Source organism: Pteropus alecto, unplaced genomic scaffold (genome assembly GCF_000325575.1).
Source record: "Pteropus alecto unplaced genomic scaffold, ASM32557v1 scaffold3, whole genome shotgun sequence".
Lineage (NCBI taxonomy): Eukaryota > Metazoa > Chordata > Mammalia > Chiroptera > Pteropodidae > Pteropus > Pteropus alecto.
In genome coordinates, this window is record NW_006442484.1 from 64,786,729 (window position 1) to 64,796,167 (window position 9,439).

The window sequence follows — 9,439 nt, forward strand, 5'->3', positions numbered from 1 at the left end:
TTTCTTCCTCTCCCCAGCTCCTCCACCAACTCACAATGAACTGAAAACAAGAGAAATAAACTTTTATTCTGTTAAACTACTGGACTTTCAGGGTTTACTTGTTATAACAGCTGAAGTTATTTACCCATCTAATAGACAGTGGGATATACGTTTTAGGATATTCCCCTAACCGAGATGTCCTACTCCTTTGAGAAGACTTCCCCTTCTGCACAAATGAGAATGGACCTGTATAGTGAAGAATTAACCTTACCCAAACAGAGATCTGGTCTTTGCCCTCAGCAAAGGTGATCTCAAGGCTTCTGGAATGTCTTGCCTGATATGTTTTGTTGCCTGTGGGGTTTGGCCACTGGACAGTCTGACAGTGTGACTTATGATGAGGGCTTTGAGCCACATTCTATCAGTTTTAACTCCTGGAAGGAATAGAGACTAAAGGTCAGCCACACAGGCAAAACGTGATTGAGCCTCAATAAAAACTAGAAGGGTCCCTTGAGCCCTTGAGCCTTATGAGCTGCTCTTCTCTAGCTCAGGCCCACTTCCATGTCTGGAAATGCACTGTTGCTTTGCTTTCCCTTCTAATAAAGCTATTTTTTGTTGGAGACATCAAAAACCTGGACAACATGCTGAGAGGGGAACCCTGCTCAAGTAACATCTTCTGTGGCGAGCCAGCAGCCAAGAGATAAGCCCCTTTTTGTGGGAATTCTTTCTTCTGTCTTAGGTGCTCCAGTCTCATGGCAGTATGTCTCTGTACCGCTTTGAGCCTTTTGAGATGCTCTTCTATTGCTTGGGCCAGCTTCCATGTCTGGAAGTGTACTGCTGCTTTATTTTCCTTTCCAATAAAGCTATTCTTTTCTGCTGTAAAACAAAACAACATAAAAACCTGGAAGGATGTTACCCTGTCCATAAGTTCACAGGGAGAAAAAAACCATAAACACTGCATTTGAATCTCTCCTGGGCTCTGCCCTATATATTCCCTTGGCTGATTTTAATTTGTAACCTTTCTCTGTAAACCATAACTGAGTATAATAGTTTTCAGTGAGTTCTGTGAGTCCTTCTAGAGAATTATCAAGCCTGGAGTGGTTTTGGGAATCTCTGAACTTGTGATTAGTATTAGAAGCAAGGACAATCTTGTGGGGTCTGTTCTCTCTAACCTCACAGTTTGACTAATCTCTACTGTTAAAGTTATACTATAGGACCCTTCTGCCTTGGCCATGGCTAATTAGACAAGAGGTGGATGAACATCTGACTCAACATGTATCAATCATATTCTTTCTTCTGGAAATTTGGACTAGGATCTAGTTAGTTTCTGTTAAGTGCTTGAATCAGAATGTTAGGTAAATTGAAATGTATCTGGCAACTTTTCCATTAAGAGCACAGATAGGCAGAGGAAGCTACAGAAATAAAGGGAAATTAAATGGGTGAGAGACCACATGGCTCTAGAGAGATGCAGAGAGAACACGATGGAATAAGTAGTTGTCTTGATTCCTGATGCCTTTTCCAGTTCTTTGTTTTAGTTCCTCCTGAGGCCTGACTACATCCTGTATCTGTATCTTTATAATAAGCTACCCGCTGGGAAGGTTTTTTCTGTTTGCAATAAAAAGAACCATGGCTAAGATGCTATATAGTTTTGAAGTACTTTGCATATAATATGAGGCAATGAAGTCTACAGGGAAAAAGTGCCAAACTGCCAGATCTGTGTTCTAGACCTCCTCAGCCACTCCCCTGTTAAGCTTTTAACATATCTTAAGCTCTATGGGCCTCGATTTTATGATCTGTAGAATGTAGAGTGGAACTGGATGGTACTTAAGGTACTTATAGTTCTAATACTCTTTGATTCTATTTCATGTGATTCCAGCACTAACTGTGAGAAGCAAAACAGGTAAGAGAGAAATTTTTAGATATTTAGCTAAATTCTTATTCCTGAATATCCTAATTTTGTTCCAATGAGGACCTAGAGGATTCCAAGTGGGGTGGCATTATAGAGGGATGGTCCTTAGGATTGTGATTTGAAGAGCATCTGATATGCTTTTTATCTAAAAGTACCACTTTTACCTGCCTCATTTCTTTGGAGTAAATTTTACTACAAACTCCTTTCCTTGTTTGATTTATAACAGTTTTGCCTTAACCCCCCTCCTCTCTTCACCCGCATGATTAGTGGTGCAACTATTTCATATATAACATTTTCCCATCATAACATATATGTTAACCCTTAAAGTGACAAGAATAGCAGAGGTATGTGCAAAGGGTGATGGGATTCACACAAGGGAATGGCAACTCTTTTAGAAAAATCTAGGAAGTTTCACCGGGAAGGTTACAGGATAACTGGGATTTGAAGGATGGATAGAATTTTGCCAAATAAACACAAAAAAGATTTTTCTAGATGAAGAGAATAACACACATTTTAATTATAAGATACTTCTTTTGAAATAGAAATATACCACTAGGGATAACATATTAGGGGTAACGCTAACACCTTAATTATAAGTTAGTCTATTGGTTATTTTACTGGTTGATTGAAGGTTCTAGGGTGACATAAGAATTCTGGATTTTTGGAAAAATGGGAAAGGTTAGAGGTGGAAGTGCCAAAGATAACTCTGCTATCTCAGGTAATGCTCAGAAAATGTCTGGTACTTATTCAATGATGATAATATGACTGACATTGATACTAATTTTTTTTTTAGTTGTTTATACTAATTTTAATTGCAAATAAAGGATGTTAAGCAATCAAGACTGATTTAATAATGGCGATTTCAAAGTAAAAGAATAACGATGGTATTTTATCTTTATAATAGCATCTGAGAACATTCAAAGCATTTTTGCGTCCATTTTTCAACCGTGACTAAGGTAATAAGGACTAGGGAAACTAAGTGTTATAAGCAAGAAAAGCGGCTACCAAAGTAACACTCTTGAAAGCATTTGTTACCAGAGGGGAGGTGGGAGGTAGAGGGGGAGGGGGGAATTCATTAAAATCATTTCTTCATTTAAAAAAAAAAAAAAGCATTTGTGTCTTTCCATAACGCCAGATTTATTGAGTGGAATCTTCTCAGATAAACCGATCAGGTACCCATGCAGGTTAACACACAACGAACAGACAGAGAGCGGGGAAGTACAGAGTCTGATGTGACAGCAGGAAGGAATGAAAGTCCTTAGCGTCTCCAAAGCAAGTTCTGTTGATTGGTGGCGCAGAGAGCTGCTCAACAGTCCCACGTCAGTGGCTACGACAGGTCAGAAGATCGGAGTCGTCTGCTCTAACACAGCTGTCCTTGATGCTATCGGGTCAGGCTTGAGCATCATATGTCTAAGGTATTCAGCTTATATGGTCCTTACAAGGTGATATCCTCACGCTTATCGACTCCTGCAGATGGAGGCTGACGTTTTTGTGGTTTTGGGTGGTCCGGTCCGGTTACACCCTCGGGGCATTCACCTTGTGTGCAAGTTGACGTTACTGTCATGGCTCTCATAGAGTCCATTTTGTAAAGTCCAAAAAGTCTTCATTTCTTTATGTTCTATACACTAAGGCTCAGAAAGAGTATTTTGACCACTAGCCCAAGTATTTTTCTCCTAACTAGCAGAGATAGACCAGAATCCAGGCAGCTTGACTCAGTCTAGCTTTCTTTTCATTGGACTTCTGGAATAAACCTGACCCTCAGGGTGACGTGACAAGAGACTTTCAAAAGAATCCACAGGAACAGATATAGTCAATAACAGAAAGTTCAAGGCAATGATTATGAAAAATTATAGTGTTCTGAAAAACAAAGGCCCGAACCATGTAATATTGGATGCTTGTTTTTGAATTCCCTTGATTCCCCATCAAGTTGGGTCCTGCACATTCAGGTTCACTCTGTTTATTACTTGGCTTGAGTCACTAAAGTCAGTTGATCATACTGTGCAGCCCAAACACCTGAGGGCTGATTTCTTCCCACCTCTGCTTTGTGATGAAAATCTCTCAAGTGAGTAGGTGTTATTTGCCAAAAGGAACATCACTTAAAAATGCTTAACAAGGAGTGAAGAGCCCTAGTTTCTTTTTCTCAAGAAACTTTTGAGTAAATAAGTAGAAAAAAATTTTTTTTTACTCACTTGGGTTAAACTCTGCATTATTTGGTTATTGTTTACTTCCTTTTATTTTATCACAACATGTCCTTTTCAAGAGTTCTTTAAGTTAAATGATTTGGAGGTCAGCTAGAGTACTTCTCTGAGTAATATTGTTCTACAAAGAGTACATGAATAGTATATTTTGTGAGTCCTTGAAAGAATGAAAAGCGTGTGAGAATACTTTCTGTTGCACTGCATATGTAGAACAGCTTAACTTGGTATAGTATTCTTGGATCACAATAATTTCCCCTCAAATTTTGTTGATATTACTTCACTGTATTCTGGTACTTGGTGTTAAAGAGAAGTGTGATGATATTTGATTCATGTTTTCTGAGGTAGGCTTTTTAACAAATATCTCAATGTCAGATTTTTTTTATCTTTAAAAATTTTTTTAAAGTCTGACTATAAAAGTAAGATTGGAGATTACAGAAAATTTAAAGAAGAAAATTTAAAATAACCAATGAAACTACCTCAAGATAACTATTAGTGTATTAAAAATACACTAAAATAAAGGAAATGATAATATGCATAATTATATGCAATAGAGAAACTTTAAGAATTATACAAATTTGTAAACAATTCTAATTGTTTTAATATCTGAACAATTTAATTGAAAGACAATGCTTCTTAAGATTTGTAACTATGGAAGCTCACTGAGAATGTGATAAAGTATGAGCTCTCCAGAAAATACAGTATACACATACCAACAAAATTCTGCACACAATTTCAGATTTCATGAAGTTCCTCCATATATTCCAAGTTAAGGAGAGTAGCTGATAATGACTAACATCTATTAAGTAATCTCTGTGCACTAGTTACTCTTCTATAAGTTTTATTATACACTTAAGTAATTTAAGCTTTATCATAACCCCATGAGGAAGGTAATATTATTATCCCCATTTTTTTGTATTAGGAATTTAAAACATTGACAGGTTAGTTAACTCTGGATTATACTAAAAACCACTAAACTGTATACTTTAAAAGAGTGAATTTTGTGGTATATAAATTATATTTCAATAAAGCTGCTGCAAAATTGTTTTGAATGAGAAAGAGCTCTCTGAACATGTAATGTAACCCAGAAGCCATAAAAGAAAAGACTGATATATTAGAATCCATAAAAATAATAGAACTCCAAAAAATAAAACAAAACAAACAAAATATTATGATTGAGCAACATCAAAAGACAAAATGACTTAAGACAATCTGAGAAAAAGTATTTTCAAAATATATTTAGAAACAAGACCAAAATCTCTAACATACAAAGATCTCATAAAATTTCAGGAAAAAACAATGTTGTGGGAAAATTACCAAAGAGCAAATAAGAGGCAATTCTCAAAAGTAATACAGTGGTTAAGCAAGAGGAAGAAAAGCCCAACATCATTTAAAGAAATGCAAGTTAAAACCAAAACAAGCTATTATTTTTACCTATCCAACTGGCAAAGCTTTTAAAATTTATGATACCCGGTGTTGGTCAGAGGATTAGGAAACAGGCACTTTTGAAGCAGGGTAGATTAGTACAATTATTCTCAAGGGAAAAATGCCTTTAGTTATTTAAAAAAAAAAAAGTTAAGTTCATACTAGACTTTTTAAATTAATTATTTAATTATTTTTAAATTTTTTATTATAGTAATATTGGTTAACGAAATCCAGTAAGTTTCAAGTGTACAATTCAATAGTAAGTCATATATGTTTTACATTATATGTTCACAGCCTATAGTTAAATTTCTTTCCGTCACCACATAATTAACTCCTTTTACCCCATCTACCTCCCCTCTCCCCACTCCCTTCTGATAACCACTAGTCTATTGTCCATGTCCATGAGTCTCCGTTTGTTTATCATGTTTGTTTTTTTGTTGCTTTTAGGTTTATATCCCACATATAAGTGATATCATGTGGTTTTCAGTTTTTTCTGTCTGGCTTATTTTGCTTAGCATGATTATCTCAAGGTCCATCCATGTTGTCGCAAATGGCAGCATTTCACCTCTTCTTATGGCTGAGTAATATTCCATTGTATCTATGAACCACAACTTCTTTAGCCAATCATCTATTGTAGGACACTTCGGTTGTTTCCATGTCCTGGCCACCGTGAATAATACTGCTGTGAACATCGGTGTGCAAATATCTTTTCGAATATATGTTTTCAATTCTTTGGGATAAATACCCAGTAGAGGGATTGCTGGATCATATGGTAGATCAATTTTTAGTTTTTTGAGGAAACTTCATACTGTTTTCCATAGTGGCTGTACCAATTTGCAGTCCCACCAGCAGTATATGAGAGTTCCTTTTTCTCCACATCCTCTCCAAGCTTGTTATTATTTGTCCTGTTGATAACAGCTATTCTAATAGGTGTGAAGTGGTATCTCATTGTGATTTCGATTTGCATTTCCCTAATAGCTAGCTAATGATCATCTTTTCATAAATTTGTTGGTCATTTGCATATTAGACTTTGACCCAGTTGTTTTCCTTTAGAAATTCAACACAGAAATTCTAACACAAGCAGGCACAGATCTACATAACAAAGATACTCATTGGAAATTAGAAACAAATATGCTTCATAGGTGATTAGATAAATAAGTTATAATCTGTTCATAAATGAAAGATTATGGACCATTGAAAAAAGATAGCTCTATATGGAAACTATTCAAGATAAATTAATTGTGAAAAATGATAAGCAAGTTGCAGAAGGGACTAGGACTAGGGAAGCAAGGCCTAGACCTAGGGAATAGTACTTAAGGAAGCACTCGCTGTTAGGGTGGTAAGAGTGCAGGCTTGACCCCTGAGAGTGGTGAGTATCTCTTTAAATTTTACATTCTAGTCACTTTTCTCTCTTGCCTCATTCTAGTTTCAGCCTGCAATATAGAATGTATAATACAATCCTATATCTATAAATAATAATTACATATATCTATAAATACATATAATTGTGTAAGTTGGTACAAACTTTTTGGAAGACATATATGTTTATATAGTGTGTATATATGCAATATATACATGTCTGTATCTATATATTAGTTATATTATATATATTTGTGTGTGTGTGTGTGTGTGTGTGTGTGTGTGTGTGTGTGTGTGTTAAAGGGAAGACTATATACCAAACTATTAGCAATGGTTTTTCTGGGGCATGGGAATATGGAGAATTTTCATTTTCCAGTCATATATTTCTCAAATCTTTTATTAAGGAATGATTAACAATTGTATATTTTTTGTTACAGAAAAAGCAAGAAAGATTTAAAAAAAATTAATGGCATAACTACACAAAAGAGTTCCAAGTGCTATATATGTCTGAAGGCTGAACTGAACATTTTGTGTACTTGTGGTTGGTATCATACAACTACTACATGAAGAATGAAGTAATAAAAAAAAGAAGTGCGTATTACATGCTTTTGAGACATGCACTTTAAAATTGTATGACAGTGTTCCCTCTGCCAAATTACATTTTTGCCAAGTAGAAATTCAAGTTACACAAGCAAGGCCAATTTTAGCTTCTATATAGTGTCTTCTCATATATGCCTTACCCGTTGCTCTTAGATAAAGATCAGATTAGGTGTCTTTCATATGGGAATTTCGAAGCAGTTTAGAGACATCAATTAGTTCTCATGACAACTCTGAAATGGGGACATTTTATCATGTCTATATGAGAAGACTGATAAGCTGAATGATTTCCTAGTATTCCATACCTCGTTATTGTTATGAATGCCATTACTTTATTGGCATTTTTTTTTTCCTCGAAAAGATATAAAACAATTTTCGGGTGGATAAGCCAAACTAAAATAACTACTATTCAAAAACATTTTTAAGAGTATTTTTATATTTTATACTTTCTAAACAATCTGGAGTATTTTTAATTAACTTTATACCCCAATAGTTGGTTGGGACAATGTTTTCTAAATTAAAATTTTTATTTAAAAATATATAGATAGTCAGAGGTAAAGCTCTGTTGTAGCTTCATCAAAGATCTCTCTGGGTATTTTGTCAATTACCAATAAATAAATAAATAAATAAATAAATAAATAAATAAATAAATAATTGTACTTACAGATGAAGTAATGGAGTTTAGTGACCAGGAGGCCTATTCTTAAAGCTCCTGGCTTGGTGTATTTAAAAGATACAATAAATTCTTGAAAAAAGCAAGGTTAAAATACCCTTCATTTGTGCCACTACTATGCTAGCCACTTTATATAAACATTATTTCATTTAATCCAGAACACGATGAGATAGTTCCTGTCATTACGCTTCTTGTTTTACAGATAAAGACAAAACCTGATAATGAGATTTATTTTAACATTATATAGTCATGTTAAATTGATAAGAAGTCAAGAAAGATTCTAAATATTAAGTCAAAAATGCCAATTTGATCCTGCCATTTCTCTCCTCCTTGTTTTTTTATTTCTCCCCCCAGGTACATAATTTTATCAGGTACATAATTTTATTTCTCCCCCCAGGTACATAATTTTATCAGGTGCATAATTGAATCAGGTACATAATTTTAACCTGCCATTTTGAACCATTTAAACAATAATTATAACCAATTTAACTCTTGGTCAAATTTCTATGCGGTAATAGTGAAACTATTTCCTTTTTTTTTTCCTATTCTTGTTTTTAATTTATTAAAATGATTATGTTCGGGATCAACTTTTTCTATGTACATATTACAATGAGGTTCATTTCAGTCTTCAGGTTTTTATCCTCATAAATTCTGTCAGTTTTAACTACTGCTATGGTGAGCTTTCTTTTTTAGCTTTTATTCCCATAAAATTTCATTTTCCCCTCTGATCCAATCAAAACATTCAATGGGTTAAAGTGGTGTGGTCAAAATATCCCTTTTTGCTTGGGATATAAGAACTCAAATATAGGTCCTTTCTTATGATAGTGATGATGAGACAAGTAAATTACCTGCTCCAGCCACCTCTAGGGAGGGAGGCTCACATGCAAAAATAGATGTGAAAGTGCTTTGTAATCTGTAAAAGTAAAGTAAATGTCACTCTACTGATTGTTAAAACAATTTATATAAATCTATCCTCCTGGAACTATTTCTGTGGTAGTGTTACTTGCAAAAATGCTCACAAATTTCAGCTGGTTTTCTAAGTACATCCTAGTGACTTAGCTCACTGTTCTCTTGTCATTTGTTTTCCATTCTGACCTCATTAATTTTTCCTTTTCTAATCTTAGTACTGAAATCCTCTGCGATGTAGAGACTAGCTTTGGCACTGTAATGGATTCATACCATTGGTTATCAGTTTCATCATCTTGGTTGCTGTAATTGTTGCATGGGATTGAATGATAGTAGTACTGGCTGGCAGTTATTTGGGAAAATTTAAAACAAGCCTGTCACCAAATAGATGATATTTCA